Source organism: Melopsittacus undulatus, chromosome 3 (assembly GCF_012275295.1).
Source record: "Melopsittacus undulatus isolate bMelUnd1 chromosome 3, bMelUnd1.mat.Z, whole genome shotgun sequence".
Lineage (NCBI taxonomy): Eukaryota > Metazoa > Chordata > Aves > Psittaciformes > Psittaculidae > Melopsittacus > Melopsittacus undulatus.
The window spans coordinates 58,637,598-58,664,034 of record NC_047529.1 but is presented as its reverse complement, the minus strand read 5'-3'; the positions used below and the strand labels follow the sequence as shown (position 1 = coordinate 58,664,034).

General features: G+C 40.3%; 1 protein-coding gene across 1 annotated transcript in view; it reads right to left on the bottom strand.

Moving 5' to 3' along the window:
* PRDM1 (PR/SET domain 1) overlaps positions 1 to 26,154 on the bottom strand; it is a 99,384-nt gene extending 73,230 nt beyond the window's left edge. The window contains exons 1-2 of the mRNA XM_005154662.3: positions 26,072 to 26,154; positions 25,283 to 25,321 (exon numbers count right to left, since the gene is read on the bottom strand). The gene's annotated coding sequence lies outside the window, so the exon portion shown is untranslated. The remainder of the gene's footprint in view (positions 1 to 25,282; positions 25,322 to 26,071) is intronic.
* Between the last annotated feature and the right edge of the window lie 283 nt (positions 26,155 to 26,437).

Here is a 26,437-nt window from a genome sequence, read left to right as displayed (position 1 = left end):
CCTAATTTGTACTGTATGTTAGGAGAGTTCACTTTTCACCCCACCCAAAGAGAAGCCTGATCCAAGCACCAGGGGGATGGAAAAAGCAAAACTCAGAAGAGGTTAATTTGGGTAACAGCGATGGCTGTTTGCAAGACATAAAAAAGGAGAAAGAGAGAGGACAAACAGTGGAGTCCTCGGACAGGTTGTTCTGGGTATTTTTTGCTGCATCACAAAAGCAATTCTGCTGAAATCTTACTCGGAACATCGCCTGAGTAAAAAAGAGAAACACAGTTCTTAAATTATTTTGTACTTTCCATGTGTAGAGGAACAGTCAGAACTGTATGGGGTTTTACGCCTTCGTGGTAGCCAGCTTATGAACAGCACAGCTACCAGTCTTTCCATAGGAAAAACAATGTTCTGTGGATAATAATAACATGACTAACTGCTCGAGCTTCAGAGGCAAAGAATGCCTTCTACCTTAATACAGTAAGTAACAGACTACTGGTAAGTAATAAAAATAATCAGAAAAAAAAAACCCAAAAACAACGTTAGAGAGAGTCTGGAACTGAAGAACAGTTTTACACAACTGAAAAATTTGCACAAGTTGACTTTTCTCTTATTTCTACGATTCTCTGAGAAGCAGATTACATTAGATTAAATGGAGGGGGTTTTATTTGTACAATGTGTGTTAGCAGGCCATCAAGTGGAACCGTGGTACCTAAAGTGCAGAATCAAACTCATAAAGATAGCAGTAGCCACAACAAAGTGAATAACTAGGTGAGACCTGAAATTTTCAACATGTTTTTATGGATATTTATACGCAGGAAAAGGAAACATCCAAATGTAGAAAACAGGTCAAATAAAAACAGTTGTATGGTTTCCAGACTAATTCAGACATTACCCTATCACTGATCATTATATAAATAAAAAAACAAGTTAAATCAAACACCATTTGTGCCTGTTAATAATTTGAGGGAGAACCATAATCCAGACCATTCTTTCCAAATGTAACAAAGCAGGTTTGCCTCAGAACATGGCTTGATGCCCTCTGCACACAGCCAACCTAAGATCAGCCCAAAAGAAACAATTTATGAGCAAGGAAATAAACACTCAGGCAACTTAGACACTAGGACTTATAACTATCTGACAAGTAAGTGTATTTAGCTTTGCTGTCACAGGCAATCCTACTAAATGTTTGTAGAACTAGAACTTTAATTATATTTCCCCTGGAATCCAAACAAAATCAGAGGGGGAATAATGCCTTATAGGTGAAATACATTGAACCTATGCTCTTTCTCAAAGTGTGTATTAACCCCACAGCATTTCTCATACATTTCCTGCAGTACCTCATACAGAAATAAAGAAGGCTTTTTACATACAGCTTCTTTCATAAATGTATCACAGATGAGCATTAAATTAACAGTGATAGAGAAATGTGTATTTTCTTACTTCTATGACACTTAATATGGAGACTCTGCTGGTCAGAGCTACTGTGAGCACACGAAAAAAATTCAGGCCCACATAAAACTTTCCTGACAATGCTGCAAGTGATAAGCTATAAATCACTTTTGTGTGATTTTTGTACATGCTGTGAAATTGTCAATATCTTAAAAATGTGCATTAATTCATGATCTTGCCTTGAAATCTCATGACTGAAAATTCCTGATCATAATTCCACCATTTGTTCAGAGCCAGAACCTTAGGACCAAACTTGTAAGAGAGGACAAGGACACAATCCGAATACATTACTTGCAGAAACCCATGGAACAGAAAACTTTGGAGTTTTGTTTTCAGCTGAGATGTGAAATATCCTCTTAGGAATGAGTGCGAAGCAGCAATCTGGGACCTCCAAGTTCAATGTGCAGAATTATTATTAAGGCTCAGAGGCTTCCACAATAAATAGCAGCCTTGGGCCTTCTCAGGAATTCGCTTTGTGGTGACAGAAGTCTCTGCTTGGACAGTCACCCTATACTGGAGAAAACTGCAGCTTTGCTATTCATCACTTTTTCCCAGTCTAAGAGATCCTAAACCAGTAGTCTAGCATAGCATGCAAACAGCTTGTAGAAGCAGAGAAACCACATTTTAAATTATATATATTAGGGTTCAGTTTAATGAGTTTCAAAGAATTTTTCCCATCCATTTTATTAGATTTTGGAAAATAAACTGTGTGTCGTACTGATGAAATCCAAAATAGGAGGGTAACTACAGTTGCCTTGTTTACATGAAGAATGAGAACGTTCCTCTTCAGATTAGCAAGAGAAAATGGCATTTATTGCGTAAGATTTTTTTTTTAAATCTATTGTTGATGTGCAATCTTTTTAGCAACTAAGCTGTGTGTCTGAATTTAGAGAGGCTGACTGCCCATTTTAATAACAATATTAACTACAGTTTCATGCTGAATTCTCTGCAAAGTAGAGATGTTACAACAGCAAAAGAGCACATTTCCTAAAGTAGCCTTCCTCCTGGGGAATTTTGATGAGGTACATGGAAGGGTGCTCACAGACCCTGGCACAAAATCCAGAACTACTTTAACATTCTGTTTAAACATTTTCAAATGGAAGTGCACCAACTGCCATCTCCTGCAAATGTGGAGCCAACTGCTTACAAACCAGAACTGCCATGTTACACATTCCTGTGGTGCCTACTGCTTGCCCAATGCCAGGCATCATTCCTAAATCACTGTAATCCACCACTGTCAGAGATGGCTTGCCATTTTGGTCACAGCTTCTGCAAGGAAGCACCTTGGAAAGCAGAAGCTGTGTAAGTCAATGCACACCAACCAAGGAGTAGTCTCTCTCTACCCTGCAGATAACAACTCAGGAGAAGCTCACTGCTACCTACTTTGCACTTCTAGCACTCGTGATACTAGAGTGCTGCATGAACTGAGGAGCTGTGAAGCTTTTTTCACTTGTTTTTTCCCTTTTAATTGTCAAATGTCTTTGACATCTTTTTAATCTAAAGAGCAAGGGTATTTCCAGTCTCTTTGTTGCCATGATATGAAGATTAAATTGTGTACATATGGGACCCTCCCCAAAAGCTGAGAGAGATGCTGTAAGAAGTAGCCCATATGTTTAAACACTACAAAGGGTTTGCACAAGACACTATTTAAAAGTGTGCTATGTGTCTTAAGACTGCTCACCTATGGTTTCTGGTTAAGAGCTATAAGCTGTTCAAGTATTACAGCATTTCTATGCTGAGCAGGATGGAAAAAGGAATAAGTAGGATTTAAGACCTGAAAGTGTAACCAGAAAGCTTTGCACAATTGACAGGGTGTTTGTGGTTCAGATATTAAAGTACTATTTGATTAACCTACTTAGCAAAGTTCAAATGATAAATGTGACTTTGGTGAAATTATTTTGCTGGAAACAAAAACTTCTTTAGACTACTTAAAGAGGATGTTAAATACTGTTACAGTGATTTAATGAGTATTTGGTTTCACTGTGATACTGGAAAATCAAACAAGATAGTTTCAGTCTGAGCTTGAGGACATTCTGATCAAAGGCTCCCAGTATTTTCAGTTTTAACAAATTTGATATTTTTTATATTATTGAATGTTGTTGAAATTATTAATGGAAAGTATCTGTACTGTATAAAGTCTGCGTCACTTTTTCTAACACTGGGAGTGGATGCCAGCTGCCAAGCCTGTCCTGCACATCTCATACAGGAGCATGTAGGGGTTCATTTGGCTACTGAGACCATCTGGGCTTTCTCAGCTTACACTGAGCAGTACCATGCTTCACACACCAGCCTTTCAGACTGCACATCTACAGATAAAATACTTTGGCCTTTCTGCCAACTTCCTATCCATCTGCTAAGCACTGGCCATGGGGCCAGTTAATTTTGTTCTAACATTTCACTCCTTTTTATTAGCTTGTGCCTGCAAGACCTCCACCTTCCAACCAGCTCCCTGCTGACATACAGCACACACCTGTGCCTGTGGCTTTTGGAGAGCAGCTTCTTTTAGCCTATTACGACCAAGCCCTTTGTGCAGTGATTTATTTCACACTGCCCTCTGAGAAGGACTGTGCAGCTCCATTGACTGCTTTGGTGGGCACAGTCTCACTTGGAACCTCCAAGCTCCAATACAAAGAAAAATAACTGAGGCAAAAGAAATACACCAATTAGTAAAACAAATTTCGGGAAAACTTTGCAGCAACTCAGAATGCCATGAAGAAAAAAAAAAGAAAAATTATATAAAATTAGCAATTGTACACAATACCTCCATCATGGTAGCCATATGACAAACAGGAAATCTCACTTACTTGCCTAACTGAGAAGGGCTGGAGACTTTTAGTAGTTTAACTATAATTTCCAGTATTTTGTATTGCTCACTTTATGGAGCCAGAAACAGACAAGAGACCCCATGTAAACACTAAGCAGTATTACAGGAAACATGCATTTTTCTTCATTTCAGGGAGGTGCTTGCCACGTTTGTTTATGGAATTACTCATTCTGTTTACAGGGACATTAACTGCATGAGTATCATTTTTCCTCTCTGTGATTTTTATACGCTGTGCACTCATTCTGAAAGTAAGTCAGTGGACCCTGTTTTCTGCAGCTCAGACTGCAACACAGTCATTATGGTGCTTCCTCCATGAATTAGTTATTGAAAGGGCTGACCCCAAAATAAAACGATGCAAATCACATTGCACTCAAATCAAACGCTGCTGCACTGGGAGAAACAGAAAGGCACGAGTGCTTCTGCAGCACCGCAACAGCAGCAGGGGCTGCTCAGCCAAGCTGCAAAAGTCCTCTGTCACGGCTGGACAGGAGGAAGCAAGCCCCAGGCTGGCAGCTCAGAAAGGAGGAGAGGGGGGACCATGGGATCCAGCATAATCACAGAGGAGAAATGAAAAGCAATAGGCAGAAAATACGTGCTAAAACTTGAAGGAAGCCAGAGTGAAAGAAACAGGTGTGGACAAGTAGATAAATGATGAGGGGAAAAAACAGTCACCACTCTTATTTTCAAAAATAAAAGAGTAGTTGAGGAGGGAGGAGCAAGACCACCCTTTAGACAGGACACAGGAAAAGGAAAGGCCAGAAGGAAGGTCAACACGAAAAATGAAAAAGGAAAGAGGGAAAAGAGAGAAAAACTGCAAGAAAAAATGATGAAATTGAGGGGGGGAACCCCCCCCCCCAGTAAAAGTTCCTCCTTGTTTTTCTCTTGGAAAAAAGAAAAAAAAACCCAACAGACTGAAAGAAAGCAAAAGGATGATTACAGTCTCACAGTAAGGAGATAAAGGAGAAGAGCAAATTGGATACCAACTGTATTCATTCGAGGATATATAAGGGAGTAGCTCAATTAAAGAACATTGCAATGCAAGAAGAACGTTCCTTCAAGGAGGAAAACCTATCTGTCCAGCAGAATTCCTGAAATTTTACTGCAAGACCAACTTTATCCAAAAAAACAGTAAATAGAACTTCTGTCTGAAACTTTTCCCACCATTCCAAGACAGTTGGTATTTAATCTAAATAACCTCCTACTGAGTGTTGATTGCAGCCTGTAGCTCAGCAATCCAGCCTCATCATGGCCCAGTCTAAATAGAGCTTTAATAAATATTCAGCTTAAATTCACTCAAATTCCAGCTTGCTCTGAATATGATGTCTATTTCTGAACCTGCAGTGGCTGAGCCGAAAACTGGAACTTCACAACGTTTGAGGAATGCTGGATTTTCTTGTCAGGTTTCCAGCTTTAGGACTGTTGTGAAGCCACTGCTGTTTGGTGTATCAGTAAGTCTGGCTGGAAAAAACAGGACGCGTTTATATGGTAAGTCTACAGCTCTGGCCAGACTACAGTATTGTGAATATCTCAATGGTGAGCCCAGTGGCACTGCATTTCAGGTAGGGGCTGAGAAGGGAGACCAGAACTGTATTTGTTTCAGCCTGTGTTCTTCCCACCTCACTCCAAATGCTGCTGTTGCACCTCGTTTGCTTCCACCCCTCTGTATTCGTTTTAACCATATAGACACCTCACTGCCTGTTCTATGCCTACCCTGAATCCCACCAAGCCACCCCCCACCACAGCAAATCCTAACTGAACAATAACAGATTTATTGACATGCAACAGGGGTCCAAACATGAGAAAATTAGGTTTGTTCAAATCCAAACTTAACAGGAAACTGGAGCCTAAAAAACTGCAGGCATCATTTCTAATTACATGGGCATTTTTAAGTTCCCTAGAGACCCTACTGTCCCGCCAACATTTTTTCCTTGAGGAAAAAAAGGGAGAGCGCCTGTCTACAAGCAAATAAGAAGACCTCACCCAGTCCTCACTTAAATGCAAAGCACTTGCTGCTACAAGAGAGCTGGGACCACAGTTGCTCTTTCAGCCAGATACCTCATCCAAAATAGCCCCTTCCCACCTGCCAGATCCAATCAGCAACATGGAGGAGGGCTTTTATGGAGTCCAGCTTTTGTATCTTCCTGGTTTAGATCCAGTGACCCAAAGCTAACACCATCCCCTGCTCCAGCATTACTGCACTGACTGACAGGGTCAGTCCTTGCTAGATGTCACTAAATCAACATCCCTCCAGGGTGTCTTTCCAAACGGAGAGTATGTTCTCTCGAATGACCTTCAGAGTTCACAAGTGACTGACGCAGAAGCCCCGTGCCATCCATCACTCCGGCAGGAGGGAACATTTGCAGCGGGTCAGAATGGCACGGGACTGCCATGAACTTCCTGCATCCTGCTTCCCTGCATACCGAGCCCCGCTGCTTCCAGTGATTCATTTATCAGCAGAAGGGAATAGAAGGCGAAGTCAATGAAGCTGCAGTGCATGCAGCAGAGGTCAGGCCCAGGAGGGAACCCAGAGTGCGCACACACGCATAGACAAGAGACACAGAGAGACAGAGAGGGCAAGCGTGTTTTCTATTAGCTGCCTGCTATAAATATTACCTTTCAGGTCAAATATTTTGTTTTGAAAATAGTAAAATCCCAAGGACTGCTTCAACCCATCAATCTATAAGGAGGGGAAAAAAATGTCAATGCTTTCTTCATCTGAAAACTAGCTCAAAACAAACAAGGTCACAGCTGCTTCATGGCTAACAACAATAAGCTACTTCTATCGGTTCCGTTTTTTTCCTTACCCAGGTTAAAAGAAAAGCCAGATTTCTGATGCATGGAGGAACAATTCCCAGGTTGATACCTGGAAGAAAAGTCCCTCATGTGATCTGTGATCTGAAGTGCCTGTAGAGCAGATCTAGAACTGACCAAACTGATTTGTGACGTGAACATGTGATAGAGACAATGCTCTACCATAAGAAGATATTAAACCATATAACCAAAAGATTACAGGGTGAATTAGTTTTCCAGGAGGTATGAATGTCCTTTTATGAACAACTTTTACAATTAATAACTGCCTTGTTAAAATAATAAATAAATAAATAAGGACAATAATATAGCCTCCTTTGCTGTACATTATGTGTTGCTTTCCAAAGAGTATTTGGGGAAAACCAACACCTGGCTGACATGTGACACCTGAGGCCTGATAAACAGCCCTGTTTTCCTTAGCACAGCCCTCATCAGGCACAGGAGGAGTCTGAGAACACAAATCAAGAGATTGCCTTCTGAATTCCCTCGGCCTGTCCTGTTTTGGTTGCTGTTAACAGCCCACAGCCTCAGCTGTGGGCAGGCAGACAGTGGGAGCACGCGTGCTGCCACGTGCCAGTGTAGGAAACACGATGGTCACCTTTTACCCTGGTGTCTTTCTGTTTGCTGTGTTACTCTGCTCGCAGCCATGCAGTGACAGGGGTCTGGGCACCACAGGTACATTGAGTTAACAATTCTGACTTAGAAGCCCCTGTTTGAAGATGTTTCTCAGAGAGCCGAATTTCCACTCATTTACACTAGGAGCTTAAGCATGCTATCCCAACTTTTGTAAGGAAGCACATCCGCATCAAAACATCAAAACCCAAAGCAACTCAGTCCCCTCTACATACACCTTCACAAAGATGACTTTTTCATTCTGCCAGCTGCAATTATATACGGTAACTCTCACAGCGTATTTTTTATGGCCTGGCAAATACGCTGCAATATGTTTTGAAAAATAACAGAAGGTTAATAAAAGGAGACCACATTCCAGCCCAGGAGCACAATGCTCTACCTGGCATGCTAGCTCTGCACCGTAAGTCTACGGGGTGGGAAGAGGGGTCTCCAAGCACACCTCACCCATCACTTCTCATTCTAATACTCTCCACTGCAAAACCGTAACAGGCAGCTCAGTGCTCAAGCTCCTTCCTCCAGTACAAATATATGTGGTTTTCCCAGCCACTGTCATGCTAGCAGTTACACTGCGTAACTGGCCACTAAAGACTTTCACACACCAGTGCAGCCAGCACCGTACTGACAGAACTGGAAATATCAGTGTTTTCCCAGAGCAAGCCTGACTCCCTGCTGTGTTGTGGTCCACCTCTGAGTGCAGTGGGGTTTGGGAAAGGCAGGGCTCACAGGGCCACTCTTCTGTCCTACAGCACCCCAAGTTACTGCACCAAAAAAGCATGCCAATCCATGCACCACAAGGGTGGCTATTCTGCTGTGACAATATATTTAACCCCTTTAATTTTCAATAACCAAATCAAGCATGTTCTTAACTAACTGCTAAATCCCATTTTCTGATATCTTTATGAACAGCCTGAATCCCAAAGGAAGTGAAAACCTTCTCATATGCACCCCTGCTGGCTGCCCCAACACAAGTATGTGTACATATGTATGTATACATAAGTATGTATGCCCTAACACTATGTATACAAGCTGAGGCCTTCTCAAACCAGCCACCATCATTTCATGGCTGAAGTACAAGGACCAATGATCCATAAAACAGCTTAACTACTACATTAACGTGACTGGAAGGACATTTCTTCCCTAGCAGAACACCTAACCCTTTTTTTCCAAAACATAAAACCACTTAAGACAGTGGTAGCATGAAAAGAGTATAGCAGAACGGCAGTGAAGTTGCCCTGCTAGAGACTTCCAGCCTTTACCATTTTGCCACCATATCCACTGGCTACAATACAGTATTGGAAGGTTTACCATATTCACATCTCCATGTACAGAAACCTAATTAGTTAACTATTATGACTGGAAGAGCACCACCAATCTGTTTTATGCTGTCAGATCAGCTATACCAAAACTATAGCTCCTTTACAGTGACAAAATTCCTGGGCAAAGGAGGACTTTGAAAGAGGAAAGCATGAAAGAGGGACCCTTAAGTACTCACTATGTATGTCCTAGCCCAGGCACAGAAAGGGGCAGAAGTAGCAGCAGGGTGAAAGGCAATGCTAATATTAAGAAGGGGTACACATTCAGCATAACTAAGAACTGCTGTAGGTACAGAAACTGCTGTATGTGCTGGGAACTAGAGGAAGATGCCAAAACATCATCTGCCATCTGAAGTGCTGCTCTTTGCACAGCAGCTTTTGAGGTCCCTCTGCCTCTGCAGTCATCTCCAGTGGATGTATGTCTGCAATAAGCAGCTGTCTTGCAAGTGTTTATCACTGTTATGGCTGCTCTGGTTTATACACTGGAATGGGATTATCCAGGGTTTTTAGGTGATTGGGCTGGGATGATGACTAGCTGGCTGAGACTTTAGCCAGCCAAAACAGAGATCACCCGAGATGTGCAGAAGGCAGATCGGGGTGGAGGCGACAGGAAGAATAAGCCTGTATCAACCCTTCCACCCAACAGTACAGCCTTTTATACACAAATCAAGTTTGTAGCACAGAGGTCTTGTTAGAGACAAAGCTGATACTACACTAGAGCCACATCAAAGAGCCTTTTTTCTTTGCCTGTGCTTGGTAAAGAGCATGTGACCTCTTATTTCAGATGTGGATTTCTGACGTTTACCATATTCTGGTCACCTCAAGAACAGGCTACTGTGTGGCTTACTTGCTCAGGTCCTTAATGTAACTCAGAAGCTGAAGTGAAATTGAACACACAACAGCCTTAAGTGTGGCTTTGTGATTACTTATGTGTGAAGGTTTGCAGGCTGAATTTAATGCAGTGGTATGGGGTTTAAATTGTAAATGCTTTCAGTTTCCCCAAGGCACATGTCTATGCTGCCACAATAGAATTCAATGGTACTGTATGTCTCCATAAAAGTAATGCTGTGCAAGTAGCAGCGTGAGCTAAATGCTAATCTTTGGTTTGTAATCAACTCACTGGGGAGGCAGACTTCTCAATCCCTTTTGCTGTATTAGTACTTTCCTCTCAATTCTTCATGGTCTTGCTTGGTTAATTGAGATGGATGGCTTTATATTTCTTAGCAGACATAAACTTTACATTTAATATAACCAGGCAGAAGGAGGACTGCTAGTCTACGCATCTCTAAAGTAACAATACACACAAATCTCTTATGAACTGTTAGGCACTGAATACTGCAATTCAGTACTCAATTTTGATGGTAATGCTGTATATGCATATTACATACAAAAGCTACACTGTATGATCATAAACTTTTCACAGCTCCCTCTATAGTGAGGCAAGATTCAGTAAGATAACTGTCTCTCACACAAGACTGATGCCTAGAAGTTACGTGTATTTAAATATGCAAAGCTATCTATATCACAGTCCCCAAGACACATTTACCTGGAAAGCAAGCTCAACATTTCTCCTCATATGAAGTAATGTAGAAGATGTCACCTCTACCACCATTTTTTTCCCCTCCTTCTTTCCTACAATCATTCTAAAGAGGAAAGTGTTTAAAAATGTAGGTTTTCTGAGTTTTTCAAACCACAATAGTTTACAAATTTCTATAAAACTTACTAAACACACTCATGGAAACAAAGGCCTCTGCAATGTTCCCAACAAAACTGGTGCAGCAAGATGCTAGTGTATGAGAACCAGAAAGTGAGACAGGAGTTAAAATCAGAAACTATACTGAGATGTCATCAACTGAAAAACACCTGGGAAACAAGCTAACAGCCTAAGTAACTAAAGTAACAAATGGTTCTGAGATACACTTTTGTTAAATAGATATGCAGTTCATTTTTAATTTGCTATCAGCTCCAATGCATGTCAGGTATCTGCTCTTGCTGAGATCAGTGCAGCACTCTAAGTAAATTTACTTTTTCGAGTCAGGAAACATTCTGCTACATTGCTTCCCCCTTTTTCTCCCTCCACACCGCAAAACTCTGCTAAGTTTGCTTCAGTAACTTCAAGCCATACAGAAATACCAGACACTCTACTAACTTGGATCCAAGAAAGTGACACAGAAAAAGATGTGGAGGAAAGAAGCATGCGAATTGTCTCCAAACCAGTTAAGCAGTCAGGAGGGTCTGGGGGGGCTTTGTTTGGTTGATTGTTTTTTCCTGCAGTGAAGAAGTTTTGTTTTGGGACTATTTCATAATGTTAAGCAATGTGAAATAAAGTATGTCTCATCAAGGGTTACTAAAGAAAGTCTGTGTATTTTTAAAAATATATGTTATATGTTGAAAGGGATGTTCTGAGATGCTGCACTTTCAGCATAATTAAACCATAAGCTTAAAAAAGTTGCAACTGAAAACTCTCAGCTCTTAACCAGAACAACAAATTGAATTCATAACCAAGTTAACTACTTTGCTTTCCAGAACAGCACATATTGGCAAACTAAGTTATTAGTCACAAAAATCTCTTTTATCCAACTCTAGCTAAAGAGCACAGGACTGTTTCCACAAATTTAAGGATAAAATAGCTGCTGTGACTTGGTTCAGATCACAGTATATGTCTCTAGTTGCCAAAGGTAGCCAGTAACTCTGCAGAGCTACCACTACACACCTTATTTTTCCTCAGCTCACTCCGGAGATAGGATATCCAAGAGATAAGGGAGAGGCATGGAAATTCTCCCATTCCCAAGGGGACGAAGGCTGCAGGGGTGAGGTGGGGCATTGCCGGCAATTTCCTTCACAGAAGGTGAATTTCCTGGGTGTTTGCACGAAAGCCCTGCTCAAGGGGTGCAGCAGAACAAGGAGCCTTGTTTCCATGGAGGAGAAGCGGTAACATCACTGCCCTGATCAAATCTGGCTGGCTACATACTTCAGCCACGAAGCATGATGTGTTTTATTAAGTTACCTAATTTCCTTGGGTACTTCTCAGGTTATCTCTCCCAACACCCTTAACATACACAACTTCAACCCACTGGCCAGGTAAGCCCACTTATCACAGATGCTTCTTGATCTCTCTCTGCCTAAACACACACCACTCCCAATACCAATTTTTTTAAAGCTCCACTTAAATAGGAATCTCCTCCAGGTTGAGAACTGAGGACTATTATTACCAGCCTCCTACTTTTTTCACTTGTTTTAATTCATGCCAGGACTTTACCATCACACTTACTTCAGGTTCTTTGTGAAAGATTATATCAAGACAATATCCAAGGGTTTCCATTTTTGTTTTCATACATTTCTTTTCCCTATTTTTCCTTCAGGAAAATCCAGGACACCCAGCAGCATGGTGCAACTTAAAAAATCTGTACTACTACTCAGTGTCTATTACACTTCCTCCTTTTACTTACTAGCTACCATCAGCTAGTGGGAGCAGAGACTCATTAGAACGTTGTGTAACTCTTAAGAACATTCTTCATAAATCGTAGGGGGAAAAAAAGTGCAACTTACATTCTATTAAAAGTCTATTGCTCCCCATGTTAATGCTTTACAGGCGAATTGAAGGTGATTATTCTTACATCTACCAAAGATATTTAAGTTGCTCTTCACTTTCTTTAGAAGTCTACACACACACACAAAAACCTCCAAAACCAAAACACCACCCACCAAACGTGGATATGTTTCAGTGTATGCTTCCATTTCATTCTTTGGGGGAAGAAAAAAAAGGGAAATTGGTTGCCTTTTTCCAATGCCTCAACTTCATAACTGGCAGTGAGTAATTGCTGGATGGTTATTTCCCTTCATCATCCATTGTGGTGAAGCTGACACAGTAATAGCTAGCACGCAGTTGCTAGGAAAACCCCCACAACGTGTTAATTTTCATTATACAGTGCTAAAAGGATGTGCAACTGCAGCTAAGGAGCTATCATGTAAAGCACTGAACACTTAATGTCCTGTTTTAGCCAAGCACTAATTAAAAGCTTAACTTCAAGAGTATTAAAATCAGGAACCTTCACAGAAGTAAAGCAGAAGATGCCAGAGAATGCCAGTACTGATGAGTGCCTGAGCTAAATAAAAATCTCTCTTCCATTGTCAGCAGCATGACATAGGTATAAAAAACATTTGCCTTTACCATCTGGGGGCTTACAGAAAATGCTGGAGAGAGATTTCCTTACATGCAGTGACAGGACAAGGGGGAACGGCTTTAAACTGACAGGAGGAGAGATTTACATTAAATAATTAGCAAGAAAATCTTCACTGTGAGAGTGGTGAGACACTGAAACAGGTTATCCAGAGAAGCTGTGGCTGCTCCATCCCTGGCAGTGTTCAAAGCCAGGCTGGACAGGGCTTTGAGTAACCTGGTCTAGTGGAAGGTGTCCCTGCCCAGGGTTGGAATTGGATGATCTTGAAGGTGCTTTCCAACCCAAACTTACGATTCTACGATTTGACTCTCAGTGACAAATGCACCTGCACGTTTAAACTCAGCTGAACAAATCACAGCAAACATTTAAACTGTACCTTTCCCATTTCGAGGAGAAATGAAGTTACCAGAGTACAAACCTGCTGCACTTCGGTGTGAGGATTTCAGAGCTTACATCAACACTCCGTGATGCAAAGAAAATTGAGAAAAACAAAACCAACCTTCACGGATTTTCAGCATATAAAGTTGTTGCAAGAGGTGCCAAAAGAAGTCATTTCGAGCCAAACAGTTGGCTTGATGGCTCCGCTAATTACAGGCTAGGGCTGCTCCCGCTGGGCTGAAGAAGGCCAAGGCTTGTTGTCCCGCAGACGGATTAGCCACTGTTGCCCATTAAGACCACCGCTTGAGTGTAGACAGAGATGTGGAAGGAAACATAAGAAGGCAGCATGTGCATAACCAAACAGGCTACCTTGCTGAAAAGAAACCCCCTAAAGCCACATTCTGCTTCATTAGCACATGAAAATAAGGTAATTGAATACTTCAGTCTCCCATCCAGAGCCAAGATCCATCACTCATGGAAATGGAGTTTTGATAAGGTGGGGTGTTTAAATGAGGCAGAAAGAGTCTTTGAGTGTGTGTTACTTTGTTTATCTGAGAGAAATCCCACTTAAATATAAGTGAAAAACATAAAAATCACTTTATCCAAGGAATCACTGAAATATAACAAAGCCCCTCTGAGGATGAAACGTTAACAACCCCTTTTTAACATTACTCTGAAGACAGAAGGCATTATGCTTGTTGCTGCATTTATTTTTGTATCAAAATCCAACTTTCTCTCCAAGTTGTCTGGGGACTTTTTTCTTCCTCTCCTTGAACTCTATTTAACTAGTTATTTTTGCTGGCTTTAAACATCACATATACCAAGAGATACATGAAAATGTAAGCAACTGGCAGGGCAAGATATTTTAATTAGACTTCTGTTGGGGTTTTTTTAAATTATGCATGTCATACACTCAGGTTTGGGGTTTTCATTTTTTTTCCCCCAGTTCTTCAGTTGATAACCCAAATAAGCAAATAGATTTAATAAAAGAATTAGCATTCCAAATTCCAGACTCAGACAGCTCCTACTTAAGTTCTTTAGCCTTGTTTTGAAGAGAGGGGGGAAGTAAGATAAAAAATTCTGACATTTAAAAGTATTTTAAAGGAAAAATCATAAGCAGAAAGTAATTTATTTACTTTAGCAAGCTAAACAGCAACAAACTCATTTTCTCCCACTGGCTGATCACCTTAAGTATGAAGTACAGTGAGTGGCATTTCCTCAAAAAAAAAAATATTTACGTAAATACTGCAAATAGACTCCTTGCCTTAGCCAAAAATGCCTGCTATGGTATTGCCAAGTATTTTGCAGAAAGCAGGAATGAAGAGAGGCATAGAGCCGGTTGGACTGCACCCTTGTTCCTGTTCTAAGTTTCCTAGTTTGAAAATTGCTATGCTGATATATTATCTCCAAACATAAAGAAAGATAACATGACAATATGGGTCAGCTCTCAATCACTGGCAACCACAAGGTTTTTTATAACATTTAAAACAAACAGGCCTCCCTTCCCCCCATGCCCACCTCCCTGTCCCTTTAACAGTGATGCATAAAATGTCCCTAGCTTTTGTCTCACTCTCATGTGTACAGACATGTGATGAAACAATGAAAAGACTTTCCTGCTTAGAAATACGTGTAATAGCCACAGTGCTAGGGAAAAACTGCGTTTTTTCAACTCTTCCAAGAGAACTAAACCATACTGATGCTAAGGCTGTGCTACTCATGCAAGCTGTTTGCTCCCACCACATCTTTGCTGCTGGCGGTGGAGCATGTCGGCTCCCGTGAAAGGCCAGTTTAGGGAGATAACCCTGCAGAAAGCTACTTGATTTTCTGTGGCTTAGTCTGCAGGTTGAGAGCTGTAAGTACCACAGAGAGAGCTCACAGTACCAGCTGTGAGCCAGCTTTAGAGGAAGGGAGAAGGCAAGAACTGGAAGGAGAGCGCTGAAACTGTTGTGGACCTGCACCTTTTGGAACAATGCCACTTTGATCAAATGACCGAGGATGGACTAGAGGCAAACCCGAAGGGCTGGGGCAGGGTCCAGTAGGTAAACATTTCACTACCCCTGCTGGTAGCCACTGTCACAGTGGGAAAATTAAACAGATTAGCATCTGAAGATAAACATCCTTCAGACTGAAGCTTCATATTTAAGGTAATTAGGTCCTGCCATGTAGCTTTGAAACACACGCAGCAGCACCAGCTTAAAATCAAGTCACTATTTCATAGCTTGCTAACCCCTCAAAAACACAGAAGGCTGACACTGCAAGTATACAGTACCACTGGCTAACAAGCAACCATGGTGCTCCTTTCCAGAGAGGCAGTGGGCAAGTGACGGAGAAGCTGGGCTGCAGGCTCTACTGCAAGGGATTACAACAGTCCAGCCTTGTGATCATAGCAGCACGTGCTGCTGTTGCACCACAGCTGCCATGGACAGCAGCAAGGCTGGTAACCCTTTTTTGTGCTGATGCTTGAATAGACCTTCTAAGCAAAATTAGCAGGCCACGAATTAGCACCCCCTTTAGTGTCTGCCAACAGAAAACAAAAATAAAGTAAAACCATGTGGCCATGGGTTGTGTGAAATGGTGTCACAGGCCTTATTGCATATTTTCCCCACCCTTCGACTGGGAGAACACACTGTGAAAACTGTGCAAGTAAAGTAAATATTTGCAAATTATACCCAGCTTGTGCTTTTCTGTGGAATAAACCCGAATAAAGCAAACCAGAAAGATACTCTGACAATCTCAGAAACAGTATCTTAAATCAGACTGTCTGAAGAACAATCTTTATCGCCTAGTAAGATACCGATTTCCCAGGCCTAAGTACAGGGAGCAAACAATGTGCCCCAGGAATTTGTCCAGAGCAAACTGGAGCTGCGAGACCACAGGGAAAGGGAAAAATGTGTATTATCAAAGTGCTAATAACTTTACACAACACATTGAGAAAAGCCTGCAAGAGGTCTTACACATATTGAGCACAGACAGCAAGCTAAGCTCTTGATGATCACCATCACCCAACACCCCTGGCTTACTACCTCTTGCCAAATGTGCCCCAAAAATCAGACATGCAAGTAGTTCCCTTAAGCTTTATCCACGCTCAGATTTCCATGTAAAATTCTCACAGTGCTGCTACTGGCTTTATTGAGCCAATGGAAAATTCTTCCTGAAATTCCCTGTTGCTGACAAAGACCCAGCACTGAAGCAACATGATAAATTACATCATAAGCTGCCAAGACGTCTATCATGACCAAAATGTTAACACAACAGAAGCAGAAAACCACTGGTGACAATAGTTTTGACTCTCATGTAAAATACCTCTGTTATACAGAAATCAAGTCGGATGTCTCATGGAAGCAAGCAAAAATTTGACATTAAGAGACTCTCTACCTTCATAAATAAAAAAGTACTTCTGAGTTAAGCAAATTCAGTTAAAGAAGATAAGAAATACTGCCACGCATAATGGCATACATTATTGATATAAATATGTACCAGCACAATTCCACATAACCTATGCAAAAAGAAAGCAAGCATAGTTCTACTTACTCTAAATCTAAAATTAAATGTATTTTTTTTAATTGTGCTTAACAATAGAGGAAGGTTTAACAGGTGTCATTGTTTCTCCCAGGTGTAATCATCTTTTTCATTTGCCCAAGTAAGAAAAGAAAACCTGTTTAATGAGCAGGCTGAAAGTGATGATTAATTAATCGAATTCCAGGGCCTGGGGGAGTCTCCTCCGTTTGGGATACATTTCCTTTAGCTGTAAGCAAGCTGGAAGGCAAGAGACAAGCTCCTCCTCAGCTTTTTGTTTTAGCTGGCATGTAGTTGTAAAGGATCGAAGATGCTTAAGCCAGTATGTGTTTGTAAAAGCTTCAAGATGTTTCTCAGCTTGTCAGCCTTTCTGGCATCAGTCATCCAGGAGTCACGCTCACTGCCTCAAAACACAATGGGGTTTTTTAAGTGCTTGTGACAACATACCAGCACCCTCCAGTGCAAGACTGGGCATCAATTTTGATATTTAAGTGGCAGCACTTGCTGATACCATTTCTTCTTTTAACCAGTGAGACCTAAATTTGCCACTTTTTGAACAGAATATCCATATGCATTAAGTGAGCCCCTGAAAGTAAGCCACCTCATCAAAGCCGGCTCAGGACTGACTTTCTAGTGAAAACTTGAAAACAAGGAGCAATAGGACAGGTCAGAGTTGGTAAGCCATGTGGCCCCTTTCCCTTTTCTTACCACAACACCACCTAGGGGACCTTTGATCTGAATGTCAGGGGTGAAAATACACAAACAGATACTCTCTTATTATATACTCACAGGTGTACATTCCTAAAACTGCTACATTCCATTACTTTCAGCTGCACGGGAAACAATACCTTCAGAAGTTGACCCCTTCTCTGATCCTACTGGTATCCAAGTACAATGCATCACACACAGCATTCTAAACACCAGCAACGGTCACACCAACAAATTCAAGCAGCGCATGTTAGGACAGCACCAAAGCGCTGGCTGAAGTTCGTCTGTATTACTTACTTAAGACTGTGCACTGCTTCATAGCTTGCAGAGAAAGGGTGCTTCTCATGCTCTGCAGGAACATTTCTGGGCAGGCAGCTGAGAATGCTGCATTTAAGGCTAGCTCAACACAATTTTGCCAGTGGAGCAAGAAGTAGAAATCTTGTTGAAATAGGTACAGCCCCTGCAGACATTTGGATCATTCCCCATAACAGCATGCAACAAATCATATGTTTGGGTTGGGGCTATTGAATGCAAATGCACATCCCATCCTTGCAGAAATAATGTTTCTACTTTTTAAAAATCAGTCTCCAGCTTTGGCCATTTAACATAGGAGTCAGTGTTTTTCTCCTTCTGCTAAAAATATGCCAGTAACTGGAAAGAAGGAAAAAGGAATTTTTCCATTTTTCTCTGATTGTTCTGCATGGTGTTTATCAGCAGGCTGCTACTGCATCTCCTTTTGTTATAAAATTAAAAGTTGAACTGCAAGGATAAAAGCCACCATGAACCATGCAATAACCTTCAGGCATTTTAAGAGCAGCAGAGGTTACAAGGGCAGCTTCTGACTCCAAACAGCATCTATTGTTTCTTTTTCTTCTTCAATAACAAAAGCAGAGCTGAAAGCTATTTACCTGGGTTTACCTCAGTCAGATATCATTTCCCCCTTTATTTTCAGCAGATGATCTTATCAAATAGTGACATTTCTAACAATTGCTTTGATCAGGTTTTTTTTTTATTTCATTAGTACATTCTACAATAGGTAACTCAGCATACAAAGTCACAGCAGAAGAGCACTTAGAAGGCTTCAGGACTCTGTCAATGTGTATCTAAATTAAGGGCAACTATTTTTAAGCTTATATGTTAATATGCTTTAATTTTCAGATCATGAGACCCAACTTACAGTACAAGGCTCTGATCTTGCAAGCACTCCCACGCTAACAACTTTCTGTCTGCACCATCCCATGTGTTCCCCTCCCAGTGCAATCAGATTCATATAACTGGACACTTCTCTTGTGCAAACACCACTGCAGAACAGGAGTGGAAGGATAAAATTCACCATCTACCAAACTTTTGGGTGTACTGCTATTCAGTGTAGTGTGTCCAACATACTACTCACATTGTTTATAATACAGAAGCAAAAAGAAAAGAAAAAAGTTCTGTTTCAAAACAAAAAACTTCCATGACTAGGCATCACACAGTTTCTGCAACTGGCCAGGAGTGACTTGTAGTTAATACAGAATCATTTAGGTTGGTATACAAAATCCTCTGAGATCTAGCCTTAAAAAATACTCAGTACAGACAAAAGCAACCCACAACATGTAATTTCTTCCACTGTTTTACACTACTTATAAACCTTCAAAACAAAAAATGCTTTGGGGGTAGGTTTAACTTTAGGAACAAAGTTCACACAAAAGCAGTAATTTCTAGTTCTATTGATCCCCACTTAAAAAAAAATATTTCCTCTTTTTACTTGCTCTAAATCACTTCACAACATCCACCTCTTGCCTTTTGTACACTTCTGTTATTTCATCTGAGGTAAAAAATTACTTGAAAATATATAACAGAAATCATTCCCCAGTTCATAAGCTGCTGTTACAATCTTAAGGAGCTGAACAGAGAAATTCTTTTCAGTGATAAATTAAATACTAGTAAAGTATATACAACCCTAAAAACACTATTAGGCATAGCAATCTACAACATAAGTTTATTGCATTTGATTCTTCATCATTAGCTGCAATTTGTAAATACCATACAGAAAACCATTAAAAAGAGTGAAATAACAGAGCACTTCCCTCTCCTCTTATAATTTTGTATTTTCAGGAAATCCTTGGAAAAAAATCTAGAAGTTCAATTTTCCTTACTGTAACATGCTTATCTGTGAAATCTGACTTAACTGAATGACGCATTAGCAGGACCAAGCTCCCAAGTCAGTCCAGCTGCTATAAACTGTCATAACTCAATTGGAGCTGATGCCCCACTAGGACTAAGACAAGACCTGAAAAGCGTTTCTGACAATAAAAGAGATTTTTAAAAAAAAAAGCCTGAAAGCATGTCTTCTGGCACAAGCTGGAAGTATATTGAAGAGATACATCTTTTAAAATGGCCAAACCTTATAACCCTTAAAGCCTTACAATCAAGTACAGAGTTTTGTTAAGAGTATTTTCACTTTCTGCAAAAACTGCATCACCAAAGGAAAATTAAATCAAGATAGGGTCTGAAATGTGTTTTATGCTTCTGGCATCAACCCTTGCCCTTTTTGCAGCCCTGATTCCATCCAAAGCTTTTTCTAACTACAAACAAAAATGAAATTGACATCTGAGTGCCTGTAAGAACTAAAATTAGTGCATATATTATTGGTTTTCTTCACATCTTTAGGAGTCACTTGAAATGTTGTAATTACATGTATTTCCTGCTTTAATAAAATACTGGTGAAAGGCTTAGTTACTATGATCCTTTATAGCTCTGGAAGAACTGGCAAGCTGGGACGAGGAAGGTAACTTTCCAGTCAGTTCAAAGGAAATGGAGTGTTCTCATTTCCATCTGCAGAATCCACTCTTTATCAGGCTCTACAGACATCATTTCTATGTGACCTGCTGCAGTGCAGCATCTGGGCACAATATTTTCATCTTATTACTTCCCCCCCTGAAGATACTATTAGTTTATAAAGATCAGGAAAAACTGGGCATAGGGTGACAAGACGTTTGAGCAAAAATACATGAATAGGCAGTTATTCACATTTCTCCTCGTAGCTGCTGTTCGTGTTAGGATTTATTTCTCTGTTGTTTCCAAATCTGAACACACACACACACACACACACACAAGTGTCCCATCTGTCTTCAGAACCATCAATTTTGGGCAATCACCTAAAAGACTTGATTACTTTTCTGCATTACTTAACAAAGCAAGTTTTGTTAAAAAAATTTATACTGAAATTCCAAAAATGGCATCATGCTTCCATAGGAAAGAACAAGAATTAACTTGAACTTTTGAAAATTAGTGGCTCTCTGCTCAAACACAGTTTTCCCATGTCTAACAAGAGCTAGTTTACTAACACTGCCTTCAAAAATGTTTATTAGAGGCTTGGAAGATAAAGAAAAATTATTTATTTCTCCTCTTTACTACCCAAATATCGTTCGAGTCTTCCCACCACACTAGATGTACACACTCAGTATTTTCAATTACTTCATCTGGATGATGCATTACAGCAACTAAAACATTAAGACACTTGGCAGACACAATAAAATTATTCTGTGAAATTGATGTGGGGGGCAATGCTTCTAAACTTCTTCACAGGACACAAATTGCTAAGGAGATGGTTTCCAATAACAGTATTTAGGAACCTGTAATCACAAATTCAGTATGGCAAAGAAATTATTTACAATACACCTACATCTGGCAAGCTACACAAGACTGGTGAGTTTCTGAATATAATAGCACTCCTTTTCAGGTGTGATAAGTAGGTAGGACACCTACCTTCACAAGCTTGAAGAGATTAGAGCATATATAACTACAAATGCATACATCATCACACAGAAGACACCAAAGGCTTAAAGGAGGAGGAAAGTAAGGAAAAGTTATCCCATCTTCCTTCCACACTTCTGGAATGTGGGCAGATCATAGTAAAAGTTTAAGTGGCAAGAAGATTAAAGGAAAATTGTTAAAGCCAAAAAGAACACTCACATCATCTGGTGTAAGTCAGCTGTGTCTCCACAGACTTTACTGGAGACACACTGATTTACACCAGTTGATGTTTTGGCCCGACGGCTTCACAGAAGATACTATCGATTAAATGTGTGTTCTGTTCCGATTAAAAGCTTCTCTCGCCATCAGAGCACATCTTGTCCCAGCTGGAAGCCACTCTGGCATTTTTCTTTTTGCTAGAAAGTCCCCTATAGGCAAATTCCAAAATAATAATTAAAAAAAAAAAAATAAATCTACATAAATTGTCAACTACTGTTTGTTATTGTTTATCATGTTTTGACACACACAGGCATGCCAGGCACTTTACAGAAAATACTTTGAAGACAATTCCCTGCCCTGCGGAGCTTAAAAGACAAGGGTTAGTCCATTCTGCTAATACAGGGCACTGCTTTACCAAAAATTATTCCAGTTACTCTTGTGGCATTCCTCACAGTAGTAAGATTGTGCTTATTATGCATGCCAGCAATTTCAGGTCCTAAGTATTGAACAAAGCAAAAAAAGGAGCATAAAAGATATTTTTAGAGAGAAATGTTTCAGACACACTACATCTGGAAATCTTTCTGAACCTAAACACTTCTGTGCATTTGATGTGCCTAGTTTTCACCAAAAAAAACCCAAACCCAAAGTCTTATCTTTCCACTATCTTCTAAAAGCCTTATGTTTCTAAATGTCATTATACAAGTATATGATGCTTAACATGTGGTTTCTAATGTGATACATTGCTAATGAAGAGATCTTTAGCTTTGTTTTTAATAAGACAGAGGAATCAGGAAGGGTGGCAACAATTCTTGACGACTAACACCCATATGGTTTCAAGCACAGCCACCCAGGCCCGCACGGAATAGTACAACTGCAAACCCCGACAAGCCTTCAAAGCAAAAAGTCAAACATGAGGCCAACTGTGAAACTGAAAGGGCTATCAGGTTTGAGGAGGACTACAGGGGAAAAAAACCTCATAAATTACAAGGGTTAACAAAGAAGATTGCTTTTAACTTCACATCCTGAGTATCGGAAAGTCATTATCATCATTTCAGAGCATCCAAAAAGGAGGAGTGACCTGTCAAGTGCTAAAAAGTGTTTCTAGAAATACTGTGTCTTCATATCACTGTCTTCTAAATATTACTTGGAACCACTAAGTACTTAATTTTAATGTATAGAAAAGCTACATACTGTTGAGAAATGACCAAAATCAACAAAACTAATATATTGTGAATATATACATAAAGGCACATTCCCTTCTTGACCCCATTCTTTGGGCTGTAGGAGTTTCATTATAAGTTTTCAGTAGGATCTCAGGTAGAGTCTTTCACTTTTACAAAAGCTGTCATTTAAAGAACTTTTGTTATTGCTATAATATGATTGTTGACACACAAAGTAAAATAAATAAATAAATCTGACAGACATCTTCAGTTGTACAAAGAATTTAGGAAAGTAACTGATCATTTTTATCTATTGTTACTTTTAAGACAGAATCTAATCAGTTTCACTAGTATCAAAGGAGTTAATTTTGCAAAGCCACAAGAAAGCAAATCTGTGACATTAGACCATTTGCATTCCTGGATTAATTTTCAAAAATACAACCTTTGCCATTAAGAAGAGCATTTCCAAACTTATCAGTTAAGCACACAGCACTATTTCAATCACAGCCACAAGACATGAAACACATTATTATTAATATTAGATACTTTAGCAAGCTCTTAACAGCTGCTGAGACCACAAGCACTTAGAAGGCTTTTGGCAAGGTTCGGCAGGTTTGGAAATCAGGAAGATGAGATGTAGCAAAGATATTTTTAGAATCAAATCTCTCAAAAAGTAAAAATCATTATCTAAGGAATCATACATGAAATCTGCAGTTAATCTGTCAATTGTAATATTCTGACTGTTCATCTATAATTTCAGATTGTAATCTTTTAATTCTACAAGTGGAAAGCCAGTATGAGTACTAGAGGTACTCAAAACACTTTGAAACTCTTACTGTGAAACAGCTTACTGTTTGACAGTGTCACAGATCTGAAACTGTATTAGCTGCTTCTTAAAGGTTATCTATTTCAAATTGAAATTGATGGAACAATCATTTTCACTTCCATCCAAAATGCTTTACAGGAATTACAGACTGTTTTAATTTGTTAGATGTATTATATTGGCTTACCTTCTTTATGTAAAATTATTTCCTACTTTGAAGTGTTTGCTAAGGATTCATTTGCAGGATGCAATGCCTCACATAAATTTATTAGCACTGAAAGAATTAAGAAAATGGCACTGCTAGTACCAGAATCCATGGGAACACTTCAGTGTTTAGATTTACTTCAGACAATCTAACGGGCTCTTATTTGCCTGAAAGAAATCACATATTTACAGGAGAAGTATATTTTGCAAATTCTCATAGCTCATCCGTAATTAGCATTTAATATTTATCAATCAATCAGAGCAAAACAGAGTTCATCTGAATAGGGGAGCTAGGACTCAATTTGTCATCCACGATTATCATTTGGAAGTTCACTGAGCTTATTAAAGACAACTACTGTGTGATAAGGACAATAGAGACACTATTAACAATGTCATTTAAATTGCTTGAGTTGGCATCATGCCCAACTCCTTCAGATCAGTACATCAACACACTTGTTGCTGGCAGGGACTCATTTAAAGGGGGGGGACGGGACAGATGGGGGAAGAGGACCTCCATCAGAACTGAGGCTGAGTGTGCTGTACAGATTTCTACAGGAACTCATGAGAATAAGCAGTTACTACTCAGTCTTTGTATTTTTTATTCCTAGACAAGAGAATGACAAAATAATGACAGTCAAGTGAAAGAGTCTGTTCTTCATAAGGAAAAATAATGGGAAAGCATTTTAACAATTTTCCTTTGAAATTACTTGAATTTGCATTTACTGGAACAGCGTATTTTGCTTGTAACTGCAATGCTGACAAACTCACAAAGACATCCCATCACTTGCTCTGCCAAATTTTATGATCCCCTATCTCTCCCACCCTTGCATCCTTCCTAAGATTTCCTGCTTTCACTTCATTAAATGGAAAGAGAAAACTTCTGATGGCTCCACTGAGTTTATTTTCAGAAGCAGTAACAGTCATTTTATTCCACTTCAGACAAGAATCATGCTACAAAGTAGCATAACACGTTTAGGAAAGCGTTAATTAAGAAGGTACAGGGAATATGATTTTTTTCCCTAATTCATACCAAAATATGGTCAGAACAGAAACTTTTTCAATCAGCTCTTCATCTCCTGTTTTCCTAAGCTACATTTTACTTAAGGAAATAAAAGGTATCCCTTTTTTGGGAAGGAGAAATTAATCAGCTTAACAAGCATCTCCGTGTGTAAAAGCTTATCTGTTTGCTACAGAATGTTGTACTTCCCAATACGCACACCATGGCCAGCAACAGCTCGGCATTTGCCGAGCACCGTGGGCCTGAGCAGTAGGCAAATACTCGGGTACACACAGTACGTGGCCCCGGAGGATGCAATTGCTGGGGAAAAGGCTCTTACCTTCCTCAAATTGTCCCCCGGCGTCTTCAAGTGAATGATCTGGAAGCACAAAACCAAAAATCCCTGAAGGAACAGCTCAACCCGCAGCCAGCACCGCCGATTTACCGATCCCCCAGCTACACACACCCTCCAGACCACTTTCCCACCGCCTGCACTACAAACAGCAACTTTCCCGTGACGTTTATTTTTTACTGGCGAGCCATAAAATCGCCTGCTTGTCCAATTAATGCGAGCATCATCGTTTTCATTTACCTTTCACCATCTCCAGGGAAGGAAAGCAGAGAGGGGGAAACAGAAAAGCAAATGCATAAAAGAAGCTTCAGAAACACGAGTTTCAGCTCATTTACGATCCCAGATAAAGGTTAATAGTTAAACTCCTTCCTCTCCCTCCCACCCTCACAATTATTGATGCCCTTCAAGAAATTAAATGTTTTTTGTTCTCGTTTACCAGAGGCTAGACAAACTGTCAACATCTCCACTTTATTTACGGGTTGAGCAAGAGCAGTTCCTCAAACATCAACATTTTTTACGTTAATCCTGGAGAGACTCCACTTCTCTAAAACTACGAAATCTGCCAACTTCTGTAGTATTTATTTTTAACGAACGAGAGCGAGAGCCCGAGCTATCCTCCCTGCCCCTCGCAGGAAAGGAACAGGGAAAGCGCGGCTCCACTCTCCCAACTTTAAAGCCCTTTTTACCTCCTTCCCGCACCACTCAGCCCCTGGACACTCTCCATTCCACCCACCTTCCTTCTCACCCCCCAAAATATCTCCCCTCCCGATCCCCCACCTGCTCCACGTCCAATGGGATTTCAAGGGAGGAAACAAAATCTGCCAAGTGGTCCCTTTTGGGCGATTTCTTCAACCCGTCTGGAGGTTTAAACCTGAAAAACAAACACCTCCATTGAATGCAAACTAAGCTTTGGGGGTTACCGAGTTAATTCCCCGGCAGACAGCTACTCTCAGTGTCTGGTTACACAAACATACCTACAGACAGGTTGGAGGGGACTCCTTTAGAAATCAAAGGGAGGGGAGAAAAAAATAAGTCAAAATAGGTACAAAGGTTGTAGCGGAGGACTCAGGAGGCAGCGGGCTGGGCGGGCTGGAGAGAAGGAAGATTCACAGCAAGAGACAAGTTTAATATCGGGAAGGGACG